The following is an 18,643-nucleotide window of genomic DNA, read 5'->3' as shown; positions in this document are numbered from 1 at the left end:
AGGAAGCATAGAATATATGTCCCTTTGTGACTGACTTATTTCACTTGACATAATGTTTTCAAGGTTCATCTGTTTTAGTATGTGTCAGAATTTCCTTCCCTTTTAAGGCTGAATGATATTCCATTGTATGTATATAACACAAAGTTCATTCATCCATGATGGATATTTGGGTTGCTTCCACCTTTTGGCTATTGTGAATAATGCTGCTATGAATATGGGAATACAAATATTTTTTGAGCCCCTACTTTCAGTTCTTTTTTGTATATACCCAGAAGTACAATTGCTCCACAAATATTTGAGTGTCTAGTATGTGGCAGGCACTGTACTAATAAGCACTGGTGATAAAGCAATGAGCTGGGCCCTTGCCCTCAAAGAATTTGGTGTACTGGGGATGAAAGGTACTAAATAAGCAGCTCTAATTGGGTATGTTAAGTGGTATAAAAGGGCAAGTACAGAGTGCCATGTGTATTTTTTATATGGTTGTAATGTATATATTGTTAGAAGAATACAGAACATCAAATGCTTTTCCATATTCCAATATAATCCCCTGCAGCACCCCACTCCCCACGCCACCACATGGAAATATTTTCCGCTTTTTTTCAAATTTAGAAAGTTAATGCCTGGAATTTATTTTTAACTACAATATGAGGTAGGGGTATTGTGATACTGTGATTTATAAGAAATAGGTAAATTTGGTTTTTGACCCCATTCCTGGCACAAAGCTTCTTAAAACCCTTGGAATTTCCTGTTGAGAGATTAAGGTGACTTTAATTATGTTAACAAGGTTACTTTTGGAAAGCATTTGAGGATGGGGATGGTTGGTTGCCAGTGGTGCCAACCCTGTGGGGAGTGGAGAGAGGGGCTGGAGACGGAATTCAGTCACCCGTGGCTGGTGATTTAATCAATAATGCCTCTGTAATGAAGCCCTCATAAAGACACAAAAGCCGGGGTTCTGAGAGCTTTCAGGTTGTGAACACCTGGAGGTTTGGGGAGTGGTAAGCTCTGGGTGGGCAGGTAAACTTTCTCTGTATATTGCTTTATGTGTCTCTTCCATCTAGCTGTTCCTGGGAATTTGTATCCTTTTATAATAAATGGGTGATCTAGGAAGTAAAAGATTTCTCTGAGTTCTTTGAACTGTTCCAGCAAATTAATTGAGCCTGAGGGGAGGGTCTTAGGAACCTCTTGATTTATAGCCAGTTAGAAGGTGACAACCTGAACTTGCAGCTGTCCTCTGAAGTCTAAGAAGGCAGTCATGGAAATCTCCAATCTGTAGCCCATTGTCAGAAGCACAGGTGACCTGGGCTTGCAACTGGTGGCAGAAGGTGGTGGTGGTGACCATGGCAGTCTTGTAGAACTGAACCCTTAACCTGTGGAATCTGATGCTATCTCGAGGTAGATAAGTGTCAGAATTGAGTTGAATTGTAGGACACCCAGCTGGTGTCTGGAGAATTTCTTAGTGTTCTGTGGGAAGAAAAACACATTAGAATTGGGGCTCAAAACCAATTTATCTATATATACTTTCATCTTTTTATGTTTTTTAATAAATTCTTTTAAAAAATATTTTATTTATTCGAGAGAGAGAGAGAGAGAGAGAGAGAGAGGCAGAGACACAGGCAGAGGGAGAAGCAGGCTCCATGGACGTGGGACTCGATCCTGGGTCTCCAGGATCATGCCCTGGGGGGCTAAAGGCGGCGCTAAACCGCTGAGCCACCCGGGCTGCCCTGCTTTCGTCTTTTTAAAAGAATTAGAGTTATATTTGACATACAATACTATATTTGTTTTAGGTATACAACATGATGAACTTTTGCCTTTTTTGTGCCATACCATGAACTACCTAATAATTTTCTTGCTGACATTTGTGTGTCTTTTTCCCCTCTGTTTTAGAATGAAGGCACTGCTTCTATGAGTAGTTTTGTGGGTTTTTTTCCTAATTATGTCCAGCAGTGGGATCATGCTGTTAATCAGTGTGAACTTTTAAAATCTCTAAGTAACTGAAGATTGTTTACCAGTAGGGTTGTACCCACCTAACAGTGCCTCTGTTGCTGTGATGTATGGTAATTAACTACGTTATCCCTGGTTTGGAGATACTGTTTTAAGCAGTTTTGCCTTTGATATCTCAGATGCCTTTAATTTGTGTTTCTTTATTAGCTAGAAGGAACATTTCCTCTTATTTTTGAGCAAGGTATTTTGAATGTGACAGATAACGCTTAGTTTTATCTGAGGGCTTTTTAATTACAAGTATATCGTTTTCTGGTTAATTACTGGTAGTGATGGTTCTTAGTATTAAGTAGATATATCTAATTATTTTAAATTCTATTGGTGTATTCTTTTGTAATGTTTGCTTTGTGTTTTTAGTTCATTTCAATATACAAGCAGCAATTACTTAGGAAATCTGCAATAATCTATCCATCCTCTTGTTCAATAGTACTAAGTTGTATTCAGTGGACAGTTTGTAGATGAACTGTATTAAAGTAGCTGTGTTGTGGAGGAGCTGTGTGTAAATAGAGTATGAGAACCAACGGGAAAAGCCCAGATTTTTTTCTTACTGCAGTGTAATCTTTTTAGCAGTGAAACATATAGTGAAATTAAGTTTTTATTAGTTCTGCCTGCTTTTTGATAGTAATGCTTATTTTTAGTCATGAGCAGGGTAAATAAACTAAAATTGGCTCTTAGACATTCTTATAAAAAGTGACATGATTCAAAAAATAATTACATGATTGCATTTATGGTTATGTCAGGTGGTAGTCCATAAACTACTTCCTGGAAGAAAGTCCATAGACTTCCCTATTGAGAATTTGTCAGTGCTGAGGCATTGTGAAACCAATGTAAAAAGATACCCTTCTTTCTTTAGGATATCTGAGAATGTTCTGGACCATCTAACTTTGAGGTAATTAAAGATGCACTGGCAACTTAAAAAAAAATCTTTAGAGAGAATGCGAGTATGGGGAGAGGGAGAGAGAAACTGAAGCAGATGCCACGCTGAGTGCAGAGCCTGTTGTGGGCTCCATCCCAGGACCCTGAGATCATGACCTGAGCCAAAATCAAGAGTTGTGTGCTCAACCGAGCCACCCAGGTGCCCCCCATTTTTTTTTAGTAAGCTCTATACCCAATGTAGGGCTTAAACTCAGGACTCTGAGTCAAGGGTTGCATGCTCTGTGTATGGCCTGAGCCAGCCAGGTGCCCCTGTGCTAGCAACTTTGTAGTGAAAATTTTAAGGTCTGGGGCAAATGGAAATATAGAAGGGTTAATTTTCTTTTTTTTTCTTTTTAAAGATTTTATTTATTCATGAGAGACACAGAGAGGGGCAGAGACATAGAGGGAGAAAAAGCAGCTTCCTCACAGGAAGCCTGATATGGGACTCAATCCCTGGACCCAGGACCACACCCTGAGCCGAAGGCAGACGCTCAACCACTGAGCTATCCAGGTGTCCCTAGAATAGTTAATTTTTTTTAAGATTTTATTTATTTATGAGAGACACAGAGAGAGGCAGAGACACAGGCAGAGGGAGAAGCAGGCTCCATACAGGAAGCCTGACGTGGGATCCCGGGTCTCCAGGATCACACCCTGGACTGAAGGTGGCACTAAACTGCTGAGCCACCCGGGTTGCCCGAATAGTTAATTTTCAAACATTCTATAGATTTATTTTAATTAGGAACATAAATTGTATTTATAGTTTTAGTTAAAATGATCATACATGTACATGTTACCTTATGCTTAAATGTAGTGAATGGAGCCATGCTCCCCTCTCAACACAATCACTTTGTTTTCGTGGTATCTTTTACCACTGCTTGGTATTTTCTTTCTTTGTGGTCTCTTCCTCCTATTAGAATTTAAACACCATGGGAACAGGGACTTTGTAGTTTAATGCTGTAACCTTGGTGGCTCTGACAGTGCCTGGTGCATAGTAGATACTCAAGGAATATTTATTGAGGGATGCCTGGGTGGCTCAGTCGGTTAAGTGGGTGCCTTTGGGTCAGGTCCTGATCCCAGATTCCTGGGATCAAGTCCTACATTGGGCTCCCTGCTCAGCGGGGGTCCTGCTTCTGCCTTTCCCTGGTCCCTGCTCGGTCTCTCTCTCTCTCTCTCTCTCTCCCCCCTCCTCTCTCTCCCTCCCCCTCTTCCTCTCTCTCTCTCTTTCAAATAAATAAAATCTTAAAAAAATAGTTGTTGAATGAATAACTTATTTAGTAATTTATCTAGATACTTGGGGCTCAATTGGTAGGATATGTGACTCTTGATCTCAGGATTGTGAGTTTGAGCCCCACGTTGGGCCTGGAGCCTACTTAAAAAAATAATGGTAATTTATCCGGATACTGGTAAGTTATTTAGAAATAAATTCAGGTCTAGTTGTGAATGTAACTTCTGAACTTTTATTTATTTATTTTTTTTATAATAAATTTATTTTTTATTGGTGTTAAATTTGCCAACAACTTCTGAACTTTTAGAAATCACTCAGGGTTTTTTGCTTTTTGTTTAAATCAGTTTGAGAAGTGGAAGAAGTATTGCGATCTGAGGGGCTTCTTAGTATTACTATAGAATACAAGAAATTAGAAGTAAGGCTAGGAAAGTCCCCAGTCTCCAAAGTTCATCAATAAATGTTGTGCTGTATGTAACTCTGTCTGAGTTCATTATCTGAGTTATGGCTATTAGCATATTTTTTTCTGATCAGTTTTATCTTCACAAGTTATGACAAGCTTTTACTCTTAAGTATCTGATTTGGTGTATTTCCAAACTTTGTTTCTTTTGCAAGTTGTGGAAAAGAAATCTGAAGCAGGTAAGAAAAGAGTAGTTAGAAACTATATTGCTTTTTTGCCACCATCTTGTAGGAGGATTGAGGGGAGGGGAGGTGTTTGCTTGTTTTGTATTTTCCAATGTTGAACATATTACCTAATAACAAATTCCAAAGTGCTGCTCATTATGTGTGTTAATCAAGTGTAACAGTAGTGATGAGTCCACCATAGTTCTAGTGCATTGTAGAGTTTACATAGCACTTGCACTCTGTCATAATAATCCTTTAGGGAGATGGAAGTCTTGTGGTATTTAGGCTGCTTTATGAAGGAGGAGTTAGCCTTTCAGAGGTGCCAAACGTGGCTCAAGGTCACACAACTAAATTTGGTAAAATGAACTCTAGAACGTGCGTCTTGTTTCCTGGTTCTGTGTTCTTTAGAACTGTAGAATTTTAGGTCAGGAAGAAGCTTTAAGGACTCTTAATCTCATATATATAAATTATGAAATAATTTAACATTATAAAGCTAATGTGACAGAATTGCAATCCAGTTCTCCTGATTTTTTCTATATTGTTTGTAATCATCTATGTCTTTGATCTTGGGAGATATATATGCTACTGAATGAATTGGCTGGCTGATTAACAAAGGTATTTGGTTTTCTTAATAGTTTTCTGGTTCTTGTGTATAGTTGTAATGGAGAATGGCTTCCCAAAATATTTGTGTGTATTTTGAGGTATCTTGGCATAGTGGAAAAAACATAAGCCTTAGAGCCAAGCAAATTTAAGTTGGAATCTTACGATTCCTTTTCTCAACTGTGTGACCTTTGGAAATTACCTAACTTCTTTGTTTTCTTATCTGTAAAATAGGATATCACCTACCTTAAAATAATTAAAGATAGTGTATCATGTTAAGTTTCTGACACATGGAACATGCTCAGTAATATTAATATTATTTTACAAAATGTCATATACGAAACTCACTTTTTGCAATACAGAAAGGAACAACTAAGTTGAAAAAATTTGGGACACCTGGCTGGTTCAGTTGGCAAAGCATGTGATGCTTGATCTTGGGGTTGTGGGGTCAAGCCCCACATTGGGTATAGAGATTAATTAAGGAAATAAAAATTTGGGAAAGCATTTGTAACAAATAGGACCAAAGGTTTTATATTATTTAACAGTCATACAAATTGATATAAACAACTATTCTGATCTTAAATGTTAGTAGACTAGAAGGTTTTTTTTTATTTTTTTATTTTTTTATTTATGATAGTCACAGAGAGAGAGAGAGACAGAGACACAGGCAGAGGGAGAAGCAGGCTCCATGCACCGGGAGCCCAATGTGGGATTCGATCCCGGGTCTCCGGGATTGCGCCCTGGGCCAAAGGCAGGTGCCAAACCGCTGTGCCACCCAGGGATCCCTAGACTAGAAGGTTTTAATATTACTACCACTTAACTGAGTTTTACTTAGTGCCAGGCACTAAGCAAAGTGCTTGACTGCTGTTATTTTAAATCTTTTAGGCAGGGTAGCCTGAGTGGCTCAGCGGTTTAACGCCGCCTTCAGCCCAGGGCCTGATCTGGAATCCTGAGATCGAGTCCCATGTCAGGCTCCCTGCATGGAGCCTGCTTCTCCCTCTGCCTGTGTCTCTGCGTCTCTCTCTCTCTCTCTCTCTCCCTCTCTTGCTTGCTCATGAATAAATAAATAAAAAATCTTTATTAAAGAAAATAAATCCTTTAGGCAGTAACCATGCATAGAATAGGTGCATATTTCCCATTTCACAAATAGCCAAAAATTGTAGAAATGTACCTTGTCTCTAATCAGGAGCCCTAAAATAAATACTACTTGATCTACTTGGACCAAATGAAGAAATCCAGAATAATTCAACATAAAATCTATATACAGAAAGCAGTGTTAATTATAGTGAAATATTGGGGTCAGTCTTAATGTCTAACAATAAATAAGGTATATTTTACATTATGTCTGGTAGAATTTCATGAAACTCTTAGTATTTTTTATTATGAATATTATAGAAATGGTAGATATGCATATACCAGTGAAAAATTATGTACTATTATCCATTCTGTGTTTATAGCTATAAAGATTTTTACTTATTTAGAGTTTAGAGAGAGAGAGAGAGAGTGAGCAGGGGGGAGGGGCAGAAGGAAAGGGAGAGAAGCAGATTCCTCTGACCTGGGGCTCCCTCCCACAAACCTAAGACCATGACCTGACCTGAAATAAAGTCAGACGCAGACTCTCCATCAGATGAGTCACTCAGGCGCCCCCTATTTTGTGTTTATATTATTGAAAAAATTTACATCTAGGCATTATGCACACTTACAAAGCCTGGGAAGAAAAATGAAAAGTGATTTATCAGGGTAATGAATGCTATGTGATTGTTCTGAGTTTCTTAAAGCTAATTTCGCATATAATTTTGTGGAAACCAAGGTCATAATGCTTCCTATGTAGTGTGCGTTGAAGAACTTTGCCCTTAAGATATATTCAGGAATTTTGACCTAGATGACATGGTCCAATATATTGTATCTTATACTTTGAGGGGACTCTCAACTACTGGCGTTTTACTTTATTCTTCCAGTGGACTCTCAGCACACATTATCAGTCAGCCTATTGCATTTTACCGTTATTATTCTTGTTCTTGAAAATTACAGCCACAATAAGTAGACCTATATTATATAACTATTTTTTTTCCTTAATGGATCTGAGAATCTTCAACTTGTTACATGAAGGAAGCATGCTTTAAGCCCCAGATACATAGCCCAATGCAGCATTATGAGGGAAAACATCCACTATAATCTATGCCCATTGCTTTTTGTGTAGCTTGTCTTGTCAATCAGCAAAGCAAATACTTTACTGCCCTCTGCCTTTCAAATTACTTCATATATTTTATGGTTGATATATTTTATGGTATTTGTGTTCTTTTCTGTTTCATTGCTTCATAAAAAAGACTCGTTGAGGTGTTAGTTTTGATTTCTTCTTTTCCATTCATCTGTGAGTACTACAAGACACACTCCACCATTGATTCTTATATTTCTCATTTATACTGATTTTAAAATAAAATTGTTAAAATAAAATAAAATAAAATAAAATAAGATTGTTAGACTTTGCCTGTGTAAATAATATAATGGTCTTGGTGGTTTGAAAACTTACCAGAATACTTTTTCAGTTCCTAGTTGTGTTCCAATTAAGGGTATTGTTAAAATGATATCCCCCACTGCTGTGTGTGTGTGCTCATGTATATACCCCTCTGATTTGCTTTATTTAAAAAAAATTTAGGGATGCCTGGGTGGCTCAGCGGCTAAGTGTCTGCCTTCGGCTCAGGGTGTGATCCTGGAATCCTAGGATCGAGTCCCACATCAGTCCCACATTGGGCTCCCTGCATGGAGCCTACTTCTCCCTCTGCCTGTGTCTCTGCCTTTCTCTTTGTCTCTTATGAATACATAAATAAAATCTTAAAAATAAAAAATAAATTTAAAAAGATTTATCCTTTTGAGAGAGTGCTAATGTGCTGCATTAATGTGAGGGGTGGTGAGGGGTGGTGAGGGGGAAGGGGCAGAGGGAGAGAATCTCCAAGGAGGCTCCTCACTGAGCTTTGAGCCTAAAGTGGGGCTAATCCCCCAACCTGGGAGGTCACTACCTGAGTGGAAACCAAGAGTTGAGTGCTCAACTGACTGAGCCATCCAGGCACTCTGTTTGATTTTATTTATTTTATATATTTATTTATTTTATTTATTCTTGAGAGACACACACAGAGGCAGAGACATAGGGAGAGGGAGAAGCAGGCTCCCTGCTGGAAGCCTGATGTACAGGACTCAGTTCCCGGCTCTGGGGTCATGACCTGAGCCAAAGGCAGATGCTTAACCACTGAGCCACCTAGGTGCCCTGATTTGTTTTAAATTAATATTCAGGGAATATGTCTGAAAGTGAAACTTTTGAGAGTTCTCTGTACTGTAATTCTTTGGAATGTTCACCTTGTGTATTTTACACAAACATTGTCTGGAAAACTTATGGGTTGTATAGCATAGTTTTCATGTCTTCAAATAATTTTTATTTATTTATTTTTAAATGTTTTATTTATTTATTCATGAGAGACCTAGGTAGAGGGAGAAGCAGGCTCCATGTGGGACTCCATCTCCAGACCCCGGATCACACCCTGAGCTGAAGGCAGACGTTCAATGCTGAGCCATCCAGGCATCCCTTCAAAGAATTTTTTAAAATGTTTAGCAAAAATTACTTTTTTTTGTTTTTTAAATTTTTTTGTTTATTTTGGGGCTGGAGAGAGTGAGAGAGAGACCAAAGAGCACAAGCAGGGGGAGGGGCAGAAGGAGAGGGAGAAACAGACTCCATGCTAAGCAGGGAGCCTGACATGGGACTCCATCCCAGAATCCTGGGATCATAATCTGAGCTGAAGGCAGATGTTTATTTAACATACTGAGCCACCCAGGTGCTCTTAGAGCAAGCTACTTTGAAAGAAGGAGTAACTGTATTATTACTTGTATAAAAATAATGATCTCTACCCATGATAAAAATTTAATACAGAAAGGTATAAGGTGAAAAATTCCAATCCCTCCATTCTCAGTTTCAGAAGTAACCACTGCTAATAGTTTCTTTCTATCCTAGAAATTTTGTAAGCATAAACAAATTGAATCATTTATATGTTTTGGTTGGTGGGATGCCTGGCTGGCTCAATTGGTGAAGTATGTGACTCGATCTTAGGGTTGTGAATTCAAGCCCTACATTGGATGTAGAGATTAATTAAAAATAAAATCTTAAAAAGCTTGGGGTACCTGGGTGGCTTAGTCCATTAAGCATCCAACTTTTGATTTTGGCTTAGGTCATGATCTCAGGGTCATGGGATTGAGTCCTGCGTGGAGCTCCATGCTCAGTGAGAAGTTGGCTTGAGATTCTCTTTCCTCTTCCTTTGTTCCTTCCCTCTAGTTGCATGTGTGTGTGCAAGCATTTTGGCACTGTCACAAATAAATCTTTACAAAATTTTTTTTAAAAAGCTTATATGTATTGGTCTTTAATTTCTTTCCACCTGATGACACTGCCCTTGTATTTTGTAAAATCACATTTTTTAGTAGTGTATACATAATATTTATGAATCGAATTCTCCCCCATAGCTCTTAAGAATGCAGATTTTTTTTTCTGGGAATACATGTAATTTAGTGTTTTTTTTCTAGAAAAAGTAGTTTTATTCTTTTTTTTAAAAAGATTTTATTTGACACAGCACAAGCAGGGGGAGTGGCAAGCAGAAGGAGAGGGAGAAGCACACTCCCGGCTGAGCAGGGAGCGCCAACAGGGAGCGCCAATGTGGGGCTTGATTCCAGGACTCCAGGATCATGATATGAGCCAAAGGCAGCAGCTTAACTGACTGAGCCACCTGGGCACCACTGTATTATTTTTTCTTAAGATTTTATTTATTTATTCATGAGAGACAGAGAGAGAGAGAGAGAGAGAGAGAGAGGCAGAGACACAGGCAGAGAGAGAAGCAGGCTCCATGCAGAGAGCCTGATGAGCCTGATGTGGGACTTGATCCCTGGTCTCCAGCATCAGGCCCTGGGCTGAAGGCAGCACTAAACCACTGAGCCACCTGGGCTGCCCTGTATTATTCTTTTTACTAAGTTAGCCTAGACAATTTTTGTTGTGTGGGAAGTTAACGGGCATGTGATTTAGGGCATACTTTATGTCAAAAAAACTTTGTGTATCTATTATAATGTCTTTTCAGAGTGAATTGTATATAAGATGCAGTTTTTGTCCTCAAAAGAGTCCAAAGTCTTAATATAGAAGGTAGCTAAGGAAACAAAAAATTAAAATACAGGTTCATTATTGTAATGATGGAAACTTGTGTAAAGTATAGGACTGGAAAGAAGTAGTGATTATCTGGAAGACTACAAGGAATATGCCTTGGGGGGGTGGTGGTGGGCGGCGAGTATAGTGATTGAGATTCAGTAAAAGTTTATCAGGGCATTCCAAACCAACCAGCCTACTCCCTCCCTGTCTCCCTCTTGTCATACATTGTAGTAGTATCCAACTGCTCTTAGTTCTCTTAACATACCATGCTGTTTGATGCCTACATGTTTCTTTGCTTGAGCTTTCTAATGCCTGGAATATTCCTGTACCAATGTTCCAGCATAACTGTATGTGTCCTTCCAGATTTAGATTGGGGTCACATGGAAACCATATCTAAGCTCCTCTTTCCCATTTAACAGTCACTTCTCTGTGCCCTGGGGCTTCTTAATGCATATTTATGCCAGTGTACTTTCACTGTACTCAATTGTGTAATTGCTTGTGTGACACCTTCACTGTATTGTACGCTCATTTGGGGGGGTGTGCATGACTGTGTTTTATGCATTTCCCCCAATATTTTATTATTGAAAAATTTACAACATACATAATTGTACAGTGATCACCCCATATATCCATCACCTAGATTCTATCTTTAACATTTTGCTATACTTGCTTTGTCAAATATCTGTCCATTTAGCCATTGCTCCCTTCTCACCATCATTGACCTTTTTTTTTTTGATGTATTTCAAAGTAAGTTGCAGACATTAGTACCTTTCTACCCCTAAAGATGTCAGCATTATGATCGTTAAGTGGAGTTCATGTTTTATTCATTTTTATCCTTTTTTTACATTTTGAAAATTATACCTCTTATTTTTATCAGGGCTATCACAGTGCTAGTTTAGAGGTCTTTAGTATTTCAGTTGAAATCCTTTATTTTATGCATTTAACTAGAAGTGTATTGCACTTGAAAGAAGCGATTCATTAAGGGCTGGAGTAGAGAGAATTTCATAGAACAGGATAATTATTATGGTTATTAGAATTTATTGTTTAAAGGCTGAAATAAATGCTAGGTAAACAGGTAGTCAGGCAATTGATTTGGGGATAGGGTGGGGGAGGAATAGCTAGGTTGAGAGGATACCAGGAACCACTGTTAGAAGCTAGGGTTTTTATTGGGCTTTAAAGAATGGTTCTAGGTTGAGTAGAAGGGAGTGGTTAGGGTTACAGGCTGGAAAAAGATGGAAGTCGGTACATTTTGTGGAATAATGAGACAAGCATTGTAATTGGAGCCATAGTTTCATTAATCAAAACATTAGTTTTTGGTCTTTGCAGGATCTCCTCAGGATTGGGAAGTGGCTTGATGGTGTTAAAATATGATCAGTTCTGAAAAGAGGTTATCTTGTGTTTTTCTTAAACTCAACAGTTTAAAAAATAAACTTTTTATCTTATATTTGTTTTCAAATAGTAAACTTTTGTTTTGGGTTACTCAGACTTTCTAAAAAACAGTAGCTCCTGGTGTTTCTGTAGAATATAGAAATTGGAAAGAGGAAGATTCCAGTGGCAAATTGAAATCCATGTGGAATAAAGTTCCTGGGGATTTTCAGTCTTTGTTAACCTAAACTTGGGCAATATCTTCTAGAAAAGACCCATTTCCTTCTTGTGGGAAGAAGAGTGGTATGGTGACCACTGATGGCTTAGACTCTGGGAAGCTTCTTAAGGATGTTTTAGAGGAAATGCATTGAGCTCTGGGTTTCTGGCATTTGAGTGAATAAGGTTCAGACGATTAAGTGGCCCAAAACAGGAAAGGGAAAGTGTTTTGCTTCTCTTCCCAACTATTTATGCATTCTGTCTCTAAAACTGAGTCATTGTGTGCATCAGAAGTTGCATATTTCTATGGTTTACCTCAGCTTTTCTTAAAGTGTAGTATGGACCTACCTATGTAGGGGATTTATGAATAATACAGATATCTGAGACTTCTATAGATTACTGAAGAAGTCCTAGGTGTGGGTCCTGTGACATTCATTGCATTTTAATAAGCATTTTTTGATTTTTATGCAATTGGAATTTAAGAAAACCACTCTTTTGTACATAGTCATTTCCATTATTAAGTGATCAATTGTAGGTTTCATGGTGGAGCTACTGCTCCCTTTCAGGAAAGTACAATTAAAGGTGGCAGATGCCTATTTGCTTTATAGTAAGATTGATGGTAAAATGCAGCTGTTGGGGATTTTCTGCCACTCAGGATTTTGCTAGAGATCATTTTTTGTACACAACTGTAAGGAAACAATTGTTATTGCATGTATTGAACAAGGTGTATAAGATATTTCAGGGTTTTTTTCTGTGTAATTGTTTTAGATATTTAAATACAGATGAAGGAAATCCAGCACCTTTCTTATATTTGAAATGGACTGATTCAGAAGACTTTAAGAGCATAATCTCATTTATGTTCTGAAGAGATGGTATGTGGATTAGCCTAACAAGATACCTATCTATTTGTGAAGTAAATATGCAGAAGGCAGGTTCAAGCCCAGATTCTTTCCTCGTACCAGCGGTGTGACCTTGGGCAAAACTCTTAACCTTTTTAAAAATATTTATTGTTGATTAGTGTTCAGTAGAAGTTGTTGATGTGTTATAGAAACCATTTTATAACATTACTTAAGCATTTTGATAAGACTTCTGGTTTTACCATGATGTAAGAGCATTTTTCTTTTTGGGTATGATACATAAATAATGAGATGAATAGAAGAAATATCTTTGCAAACTTTAAAGCATACTTGGAGAGAGATAACGTGCAGATTACAAAAAAAATACGTAGGGGTTGTAGGTAGTCCATCAGAGAAGTGTGGAGAGTAGTGAGCTAGTTTAAGAGGAGATGGCTGATCTCACATCTCAAGTGCAAATATAATATCCTTTGTATGTGGCAATGGGAGCAGATAAAGAGGTGTGAGCAGGCTGGAAGATAAAGCTTTGGTGGACAAAGTTTAGTCAGACTAGGAGAGATGATGGGGCTGTATGCAACAACTATTGTATTGCACAAGGACACCATTTTAGCAGGAAGTGATCTGTCTGTGGAAGCAATAGAGAGAATCTGTCTTACCAAGCTTGAAAGACTATCCTGGGCAGCTCTGATGGCTCAGCGGTTTAGTGCCACCTTCAGTCCAGGGCATGAGCCTGGAGACCCGGGATCTGGTCCCATGTCAGGCCCCCTGCATGGAGCCTGCTTCTCCCTCTGCCTGTGTCTCTACCTCTCTCTCTGTGTCTCTCATGAATAAATAAATAAAATCTTAAAAAAAAAGAAAGACTATCCTAACACTTGAAGAACTTTTTGAAGTTGGCAAAAAGAGATCATCATCTTAAAAAAAAAAAAGAATCAGGAAAAAAAAAAGATCATCAGCTTGCTTGGAAAATGGGCAAATGACATGAGCAGAGAGTTTTTGGAAAAGACCATAAGAATGGCTCGTAAATAAACAAAGAAATTAGAGAAGTGCAGATTAAAACTACAAGTACCCCTCTTTAGCCAGACCTATTTGGTTCCTGTTGTTCATTAGCAAGAATTCAGATAATGATGAATAATACTACATTATCCAAATCTTTTAGTTTATCAATTTTGAGCAACAGGGGATTTATTGAAAGTATGTTTGGTTCCTAAGTTTGTGAAGTGGAATCTCATTTAAGGAGATTCTCCTGTACCCTGAGTTTTTAACCATAGCAGATGGGCAAAATTTTAAAGTCCTTTTTTTGTAAAGTTTTAAAAAATATTTATTTGAGAAAGAAGCATGTACGTGAGGGAGCAAAGGGAGGGGCAGAGGGGGCGGAAGAGGGACAAGCAGACTCTGTGCTAAGTGAGGAGCCCACACAGGGCTCTAGCTCATGACCATGATGCTGAGATCACAACATGAGCCAAAACCAAGAGTGGGACATTTTTAACTGACTGTACCACTCAGGTGTCCCAAAATTCAAAAGTCTTGACAGTGCTGTTAGTAAATGTGCAGAAACAGACCCACACATAGGTTGCTGGTGGAAGTACAGATTGGTATAACCTTTGTCTGTGGAGGCCAATTTTGGTATTATCTGTGAAAATTACAAATGCTTTTATGGCCTTTGGATAAAATCTTTAATTGTGTCAGTTGGTATGAGGGACAGTTTATGTGTTAATTGATTAAAATGACCAAAGCAACGTTGAATTAAATATTGTTCAAGTGGCTAAAACCATATTTTGGGGTTCCAGTATAGATGTTGAAGAAATTAATTAGAAGAAAGCATTTGAGTGGTAGTGGGAGACAGCACTTGATGGACACAGATTTAAAAATATTTTATTAGGATATCATTTACATAAAATCCTATTCACTCTTTTTAGTGTACAGTTTTGCGAGTTTTGGCATATATATATAGTTGCATAAATATCTTCATAATAAAGATATTATTACAGTTCCAGTACCTTTACCCCCAGATCCCCCAATAATCCTTGGTGTAGTCAGTCTTCGTCCCCAGCCTGAGCCCCTGGCAACCACTGATCTGTTCTCTGCCCATAGGTGGGGTTTTTTTTCTTTTGCCTTTTCTAGACTTTGATATAATTGGAATCCTACAATAAGTAGCTTATTGAGCCTGGCTCCTTTTACTTAGGATAATGCATTTGAGATTCAGCTGAGTCATATATATTAGAAGTTTGTTCCTTTTTATTATTTGGTAGTATTCCATTGTATGCATATAATATCTGCTTAAATGATAATTGGGTTGTTTTTTATCTTTTAGTGATCACAAGTAAAGCCATCTACTTTTAGGTTTTTACATTGAGTTTAGCATTCATTCTGAGTTCATTTTTGCGTTTGGTATGAGATGTGGATTAAGTAACGTTTTTTGGCACATGGGTATCCTTTTGAAAAAGACTATCTTTATTCATTGAAATGCCTTGGTACTTTCGTCAGAATCCAAGTGACCATGTGTATGTGGGTCTGTTTCAGGTCTCTAGTTCTGTTGGTTTGTCTTGATCACTATTTGTACTGTCTTGATAACTAGCTTTATAGTAATCTGTGATACAGTGTATAGTGACTTTCACAATTGTTTTGGCAGTTGTAATTCCTTTGCCTTTTCATTTGGGGGGTTGAGCTTGCTAGCATTCTTTAGAAAATATGTATGTATGTATTTATTATTGTTTTTAAAGATTTATTTATTCAGAGAGACACACAGAAAGAGGCAGAGACATAAGCAGAGGGAGAAGCAGGCTCCATGCAGGGAGCCTGATGTGGGACTTGATCCCGGGTCTCCAGGATAACACCCTGGGCCAAAGGCAGGTGCTAAACCGCTGAGCCACCCAGGGATCCCCCTGTATGTATTTATTTATGAGGGGGGGGGGGAGAGAGAGAGAGATGGAGGGGAGGGAGAAAATCCTAAGAAGACTCCAGGCTCCATTCCCATGACCCTGAGATCACGAGCTGAAGCCAAGAGTTGGAGGTTCAACCGATACAGCCACCCAGGTGCCTCAAACCTTGCTTAGGAATTTGATTAGACATTTAAAGTTTATTTTCGTATAATACTACATTTTATAAGAAGTTGCCAAAACAGGAGAGAATTTTCCATGTATTCTTCATTCAGTTTCTTTTTTTAAAGATTTATTTATTTATTCATGAGACACACACACACACACACACACGCAGAGACAGAGACATAGGCAGAGGGAGAAGCAGGCTCTTTGCAGGCTCTTCGCAGGAGCCCGATGTGGGGCTGGATCCCAGGCTCCGAGATCATGACCTGAGCTGATCATGACCTGAGCTGACAGCAGCTGCCCAACCACCGAGCCACCCTGGGGTCCCCTGCATTCAGTTTCAACCAGTGAAAACATTTTGCATAACTATAGTCCAATAGCAAGAGCAAGAAATTGGCATTGGTGTAATACACAGTCTATTTAGATTTTTACAGTTGTATGTGTACTCATTTGTGTGACTGTGTTTGATTGTTTAATTTTTTAAAAAAGATTTTATTCATTTTAGAGAGAGAAAGAACACAGAGCTGAGGAGAGAGGCAGAGGAAGAGGGAGATCCCAGAAACTGGAAATCATGACCTGAGCCGAAGGCAGATGCTTAACTATCTGAGCTGCCCAGGCACCCCTTATTCTGTCCAATTTTATCACAGGTGTAGATGATTGCAACGACTACCACCAAGATCTAGAACTGTTCCATCATCACAAAGATCCCTTGTACTACTTGTTTATAGTTATATTCATCTCCGTCCCTCACCTTTCTCAGTTCTGTCCCTATTCCCTGGCAGCCACTAATTTGTTCTCCATAATTGTGTCATTTTGGAGGCTCTTAAATAAATGGATATCATACAGTATATAACATGTTGAGATTAGCTTTTTTTCACTCAACATAATTGTCTTGAAATCTATCCAAGTTGTTGGATTCCATCAGTTAATTCCTTTATATTGCCGAGTCATATTCCACAGTATGGATGTGCCACCGTTAACCATCGACCCATTGAAGGATATTTGAAATTAGTGTTTATATTAGTTTGCATTACTTTGCTAGAGTTCTCATTAAAAAGTATCAGAAAATGGATGGCTTGAATGATAATAATCTATTGTTTTGCAGTTTGGAGGCTAGATATCCTAGATCATGGGTGTTATTAGCAAGGTTGGTTCCTTCTGAGAACTGTGGGAGAGAGCCTGTTCTATGTCTCTTGCCGGGCTTCCTGTGCTTTGCTGACAATCTAATCTTTGGTGTTCTTTAGTTTATAAAAGCATCACCTTGGTCTCTGCCTCTGTCTTCACATGGTGTTCTCACTGTGTGCATGTCTCTCCAAATGTACCCCCTCCCATTTTTAAAAGGATGGACCCAACATGGACTCCAAACCCACAACCCTGAGATTAAGAGTTTAATGCTCCACTAACTGAATTTCCCCTTTATATAAAGATACCAGTCAAACAGGATTAGGGCCCACACTGAAGTCCTCAATTTATTATTTTTTTTTTTTTTAAAGATTTTATTTATTTATTCATGAGAGACAGGTGAGAGAGAACGAGAGAGAGGCAGAGACATAGGCAGAAGCAGGCTCCATGAAGGAAGCCCGATGTGGGACTCGATCCCAGGAGTCCAGGATCACACCGTGAGCCAAAGGCAGATGCTGAACTGCTGAGCCACCCAGGCGTCCCTGAAGTCCTCAATTTAACTTGATAACTTCTGTAAACACCTTAACTCCAAATAAAGTCACATTCCAAGGTATGGGGGAGGGTTAGGATTTCAAAATATAAATTTTGGGGGGACAATTCAACCTAGAACCAAATAGTTTCCCATTTTAGGCTATTACAAATAAAACTGTTGTGAACATTTACGTACATATTTTTGTGGACATAGGTTTCCATTTCTCTGGGATAATGCCTGGGAATAAGTGCTGGTTCTTATAGTAAATGTTAATATGGTTTTTAAGTTCTAAAATTTTTTATGTATAACAATACAATTTATATATAACACGGTGTAAGTTTAAGGTGTACAGTATTTTGATGTTATATGTTGCAATGTGATTACCACCATAGCTTTTAGCTAACACTCTGGTCACAAAGATCATTTCTTGGGGCACCTGGGTGACTCAGTCAGTTAAGTGTCTGACTTCTGCTCAGGTCATAATCTCAGGGTTCTGGGATCCCTGCTTAGCTGGGAGTCTGCTTCTCCCTCTCCTTCTGCCTCTCCCCCTACTTGTGCAGCGTGCACTCTTTTTCTTTTTCAAATAAAAATCTTGAATAAAAAAGATCTTTTCTTTTTTTATGGCAAGCTTGTATGGCTTTTATAAGTGACTTCTAAACATTTTACCAGAGTGGCTTGTGTCATTTTACATTTCTACCAGCAATATATGACAATCAGTTTCTTTACTGTTGTTTGGTTTTGTCACTACTTTTTATCTTGGCCATTCTGATAGGAATAATGATATCTCATTGTGGTTTTTATTTGTACTTCCTCCAATTCAATTTTAGCATGTGTTATTAAAAGTTTTTTTTAATTATCTTTTTTCTCTTACACTCAAACTCTTGAATTTTAGTACCATTAACATGATTACTTATTTGCTGTCCTATAGTGAAAAGAAAATAGCTTCAGAAGAACAGAATTGGTATTACAACAAATAAAATT

General features: G+C 38.3%; 1 protein-coding gene across 11 annotated transcripts in view; it reads left to right on the top strand.

The window, feature by feature from the left end:
- Window positions 1–18,643, top strand: part of STAG2 (STAG2 cohesin complex component) — a 136,481-nt gene that overhangs the window by 20,974 nt on the left and 96,864 nt on the right. The window lies entirely within an intron of this gene.

Source organism: Canis aureus, chromosome X (assembly GCF_053574225.1).
Source record: "Canis aureus isolate CA01 chromosome X, VMU_Caureus_v.1.0, whole genome shotgun sequence".
NCBI classification, from domain to species: Eukaryota; Metazoa; Chordata; class Mammalia; order Carnivora; family Canidae; genus Canis; species Canis aureus.
This window is presented reverse-complemented; position numbering and strand designations above follow the sequence as displayed.